We start from the raw sequence: 6,504 nt of genomic DNA, 5'->3' as shown, positions 1-6,504 counted from the left end.
TAAGATCAAATAAACATTAGTAAAAAACGTGATTTAATACATGGATACAAGTTGCATCTCACAATGCTTCTAGAATTAATCAAGTTGTTTGTTAGGAAATTCAGTTTTTAAAGAGCAGAATAAAACAAGTAATTAAAAAAGTCTAGTGACAATTTTAGCGCAATTTCCTTATGTTATCTAAAAATAGCTCTGTCGTAGCGTAAATCAAGAGCAGGGTTAGGAAAACCATTGGTTAGTTATTAAAACGTTTTTTATTAATTTTTTTTTTAGTATTTTACATGTTTTATTTACAATAGAGTAACATGACTAAAAACCATTGCGCGACTAGCTACCGAACGTGATGTCGCAGCCATTGAACGTGATGGCGCAGCTATTGAACTTGATGACGCGTGTGGTGCGGTTGAATAAAATGCCTACTAATTCGGTCCAAATTTTAATTAATTCAAAATTTTTTTTGTGCCCGAACGAAAGGCTATTTTTGAAAACTTTCTTCGGCAATATTGTTCTAAATTATGGTAGGAATCAATTGGTACATGTTTCAAGTCGCAAAGTTGTCTGGTTGCCGAGATATGGGCCGAAAACGGCATTTTTTTCGAGTTTTTTTTTGCTTTTCCAGGAAATCCATGAAAGAAACCCGGAATTTTTATGGCCTATGTTCATCCTCGTTACTTGCTTAACAAAATTGCTTTTGGAACTAGTCCTCGATATTGCTTCGTTGAGGAGGAGATACGACTTAAAGCTGCGGACACACATCCATACATTCCCAGAAATGACGAGTTAATAAACGCAATTCTCCAGAATGGAAATTGCGCTAAAAAGTGCTTTGTAATACGGACTATACAACAAGACAATCATATTTAAATACATTTTCATACGAATTGAAATGAAAGGGAAGCTACTCTTAATAACATTTTCTTAAGATGGCTGCTGTTTTTAATAGCAAATTTACTATCTCGAACAGGGTTGACACAAATTAATTTCAGGATATTTAAATTGATTTAATCATAAAAGGTGAAATATTATTCAATTATTTATAATATTTTATCAAAATATACGAAAATATACTCATATTTAATGACATATTCATTAATTCACTCTCTCCTACATTACTAGTTTTGGCCGAATTTACGAGTACGCCGCTAAAATAAGATTTTACCTAGACTAGATCTAGATCTAGCTATACTTGTTGATAGAGATTCTAAAGATCTAGAGTCTAGATCTAGATCTATATATTTAGTATTTTAAGTAGAATCTAGAACTATATCTAGATCTAGATCTCTAGTTTAGTATAAAGTAAGTTTATAAATTAGAATAGATCTAGTTATCTTTATATTTAGGCTGCGGCTATTCGTAGTAAACTACAAATAGCCCTATGAAGGCTATTCGTACTCTGACCAATCAGCGTGCGGCATTTTTTTTTAATTCTTGAATTCCCTTTTTCATCTTTTACATGCTGTATAGATATAGAACTAATTATTTTTTAGATCTCGCTAACCCTAACCCAAACCCTAACCCAAACCCTAACCCTAACCCTAACCCTAACCCTAACCCTAACCCTAACCCTAACCCTAACCCTAACCCTAGCCCTAACCCTAGCCCTAACCCTAGCCCTAACCCTAACCCTAACCCTAACCCTAACCCTAACCCTAACCCTAACCCTAACCCTAACCCTAACCCCAACCCTAACCCTAACCCTAACCCTAATGCTAAACCCTAATCCTTAAAAAACAAATTAAAAAAAAAAGCAAAAAAAAAAGAAAAAAACCCCTCTGAGCCAGCGGGAATCGAACCCACGCCTCGAAAAACTAGTAAGCCATTGCGCAACCACTTCGACCACCGGAACTGATACGACAATCCACAAAATTTGAATCTGATACACAAACTGCAGGACAATGAATTTAAAAATAAATTTGATTGGTCGGCTAAAAATAGCGAAGTACGAATAGCCCTCTGAAGGCTATTTGTAGTGAAGTACCAATAGACACTCTCTTTTTAGCGCAATTTCCATTCTGGAGAATTGCGTTTATTAACGCGTCATTTCTGGATGGATGGATGGATGGATGAATGTATGGATGAATGTGTGTCCGGGCTTTAAGTCGCATATTCTCCTCAACGAAGCAATATCGATGACTAGTTCCAAAAGCAATTATGTTAAGCAAGTTACAAGAATGAGCATAGGCCATAAAAATTCCGGGTTTCTTTCATGTATTTCCCGGAAAAGCCAAAAAACCTCGAAAAAAAGCAGTTTTTGGCCCATATCTCGTCAACCAGACCACTTAGCGACTTGAAACATGTACCAATCGATTCCTGCCATAATTTAGAGCAATATTGCCGAAGAAAGTTTTCAAAAATATCCTCTCGTTTGGTCACAAATTTTAAAATTACAAAAACACCTACAAACCGATTGTTCTTCTAGCTTGAACGCATCCCAGCATTATACGTCAGAGCTATTTTTAGATAACATAAGGAAATTGCGCATAAATGTCACTAGACTTTTTTAATTAACTTGTTTTTTTTGTTTGTAAAAACGCGTTATTTGAAAATTTGGACATTCGCTAAAAATACAATAATCCTTTATTACTTAATTAAAATTAGCAAATTTTAGATAGATTCATTTTTTTAATTTCTTTTAAGTGCAAAACCTTAGTTGTAATTACTCAGACTGTTTAATGAAGCTTAGACCCTAAGTATTTAAAAATATTGTTTATCTCTATATATTACAAATCGTTCAACTTTTTGTCTGTATCTTTAACAAATATAAATTCATTTACAGATAACGAGGATTAATGTTCGTGATTCTTTTGCGTACTGAAAAATATGTGTATTTCCATTTGGAACCGTGTGTGTGTGTGTGTGTGTGTGTGTGTTTATTCACATTTTATACATTATAAGTACTATTTATTTTTTTTATTTCTCGTGTGTGTTGCCTGGCCAAAAACTCTAGAGATCTTCATAGATAAAAGTTTTTCTTTAGCTAACCTAACATCTGACGAACTAAAAAGAGAGCTATGTATGGTATGTAGCCTATCACCAGCTGAATTTGAAGGAAGTTCTGTATAACTAAAGGACACTGCGTAAATGGTATGTCACCATTATATCTAAAGGAACTATATGAGAAAAAGCACCTAAAAAATTTCACATGGATTTGCCACCTGGGGTAACATCCAAATACAGAGTGCAGAGAATATCAATAACCCACGCCGATAAATCTGGGCAAAGGGCAATGCTGAAATGGCTGCCTTCCAAGACAAGCGACGATGATATAATGGCAATTCTGAAATCTATAAGCAGTCACGACTCAACTCCAACATTTAAGAGAATAGACTTTTCAAATGTGGTCGAGTTCACCATTTCTCTGGAGAAAGAAGATGTGGAGAGTGTCCCACACTATATTATACTTACAAGTGTGGCCAACAAGGAGAGCAGAGTCCTTATAATCCTCAATGGGAGGATGTTGCAATGTTGCCACTCCAACACAGACAGGCACCGGCCTAAAATGTGCGAGCATTTCAGGACTCGCGCTCTTGACGGCGTCCAGCTAGTGGATGGACAGTACAGGGCAATTGAGCCTTGGGATGCAAATGATAAAGAAGAAGTTAGAGAGCATCTAAGTAACAATATTAATTTCTTAAAGCATTGGGGCAGTTATGATGTTGACGGAGAAAGACACAATGAAATGCTTAGAGAAGCGAGGCGGAGAGAGGTAGAATATGCCATTGGAGTAGATGACCAAACTGAAGCACATCATACTACTGCAGCATCACAGCAAGCTAACAAGAGCGTATTAGAAACCACCGCAGCGGCCGGAGCCATAGTGACAATGGTGACAAAAAATACCATAGTAACAGGGTTTCACATAGATAGGGATCAAGAATATTTGGTAGCAAAAGACACAACAATAAATTATTTTCTTCAAGCTAACACTAGCTTTGAAAGCACATTGAAAACGCTAGAGGGAAATTAAAAAAAAAAAACACAAAGTATATCAGAAACAAAGGCATCTGATCAACTGTCATATAGTCAAGCAATCAGTTCAAATAAAAAAAAAAACAAATACCCACACTAAAGCTTTTTTTAAAGGGTCGTGACCATGGCCCAACGCGATAGCAAACCAGCGGCTGGAAAGTTTGATGTTAAAAGACCACCACCATCAAGCCCTCCGAAAACAGATGTTCGAAAGAAAACCTGAAACAATTCATGCTAACTCCGGCAACATTTAGCATCAGGGGGAGGGGGGGGGGGGGGGGGGGGGGGCTAGGGACAAAACACATTATATAAACAACATAAAAAATAAACAAAATATTGATATCTTACTTTTAAAGGAAACTAACGTTGGAACTAAAGAAGAAACAAACAAACTAGATGCATGCATCGTTATCAATAACTCACTGCACAGTATTGATCAAAGTACTGTTAGATTGATACATTTTACATCCTTCTTTATTTAAATATCTTTTATCGTACAAAGATAGGTGTTTATGTCTCTTGATTAGGACATCTACATTAACATATTACAATCATATTAATATATACATGTATTTATATACCTGCGTATTTTAATATTCATTTCTACACACACGTCTAGGATTTGAAATGTTGGTTGCCGTAACACATGAACCATATCCTTATTGAAGGCAATTATTTTGGAGAAATAGCTCTGATCATAGCGGCTGCTCTTTAAAATTGTACGCGGTCAATCCACATTGTTACAGTCGAGGCTAAAATGTGTAATCATTTTTTGTTCTATTGGTTGTGTTATGTACTGTTAATCAAGCAAATCAACTAATTTATCATTATGAAAACAAAAATATTATGATTATGTAAAAATCCTGCGTTGAGGAACCGCTTTAGTACCGCCACTGCCTGACGGTGACACACAACTAAATGTTTCAGCGACGCTAATTTTAAAACTAATCCTAACAGTCAGACCAGCTGAGCAATAAAAGCTAGCTACTATACTGTATCGACCGATTATTCTTTGTTTAGTTGTGTATTGTAGGGCGTAAGGCCCAGGTCAAATACAAGCACTATCTACGCTTCTGTGTGTATTTTTAGCTGTTAATATGGTTTGTGATTCCAGTATAATTATTGGCCCACTATACAGGATGCGCAATCTACGAATTATATTTGCAAAGATACCATCGATGAACCGCGCGGAGCAAACTAATTGCGTAATGTGTGGACACATTACTGTGTTGAAAACTATTTGAATTAGTTTTGATGAAGATTATAACATTATTGTTACTTCCCATTTACATAATCTGAAACACCAAGGGTTATAAATAAAACGTGTGTACTACAGTGATTAAACATAGAAATCGAACACATTTATCACACGTTAAATGTGTTAATGTCAATTTAGTAGTACAAAAAAATAATGATTTGACGATTTCTATCAACGTTTGTTAGGAGTCATTTTGTTTTCTAAGTTTTGTTTTATTCGTTTACTCTACACAACTGTCATTTTTATAATGTACATAATTGTATTACTAGAGAACGTTTTGTTAAAACATCAGTTAAAGTTTTGTTTAGATTACTTGACCCATATTTTTCTCAAAAATTTTTTGAAATAATACTGTATCTATAAATGTGCAAAAGCTCAGCTTAAACTAGGTTTTTCTGTGCAATACTGTTTTCATTGGCATTATTGTCACTGTACTACTAACGGGATGTATTTTAACATTTCACCTGTTGATAGCATGAAAAACAGGGACTCCATAAGTCATCTGACCAACAATCTATGATCTAATATAGCTTGCAGAAAGTGTGTGTGAGGGGTATGTATAATTGGATGGGGTCGTAGGCAATATGGAGGTGTAAATGTTTTACCGCTATTAAAAAAAAAAGAAATATAAGAAACGTCTACTGCATTCATGTTTACAATGATTAATTGTGGTTTTGTAAGTTTTAAACTTCTGCATTAAATTAGAAAGTAGTTTTCTGCTTAATACAACGACAAATGAGAATTGGCGTGTGCTATTTTTTTTTAAATTTTTTTTCTGTTTTCTGCAAGTCTATCATTCAATTACTTAACACCATCAACTATTTCTGATTAAAATAAAGCATAATCGTAATTACAGATTTTAAATTAAATAAATGCATGTGATTTAAATACGGTTCTGACTATGTATATATAACATTATAATTAATCTTTTTTTTAATGATTTTAGTATGAATTCAAACAACAATTACAACAGTGAATGGTTCTATATAGTATTAGATGTGAACACTATCTATCGCCTCTTCCCACCAGTAGGTTGATGTTTTGTAGAATACAGGTAAAAGACAACTCAATGTTTCAAATGGAATGTGATAACTATAACGATGCACCTTCTGTGAATAAGACAATCTTAACAACATTCCAGACGAATATAGAACAACATATCCCGCTCAAATTTGGCATATATGTAATATGGAGTTTCTTTCTGACATTTTAACCGGGGTAGAATGTTCTTGAAACTTCCAAAAGATGTGGCTTATTTATTTTACACAAGTGGAGCGTTA

The sequence above is a fragment of the Physella acuta genome, unplaced genomic scaffold (genome assembly GCF_028476545.2).
Source record: "Physella acuta isolate Inbredline_101_S28 unplaced genomic scaffold, ASM2847654v3 ptg001447l, whole genome shotgun sequence".
NCBI lineage: Eukaryota > Metazoa > Mollusca > Gastropoda > Physidae > Physella > Physella acuta.
Note: the sequence above shows the minus strand (reverse complement) of the source record.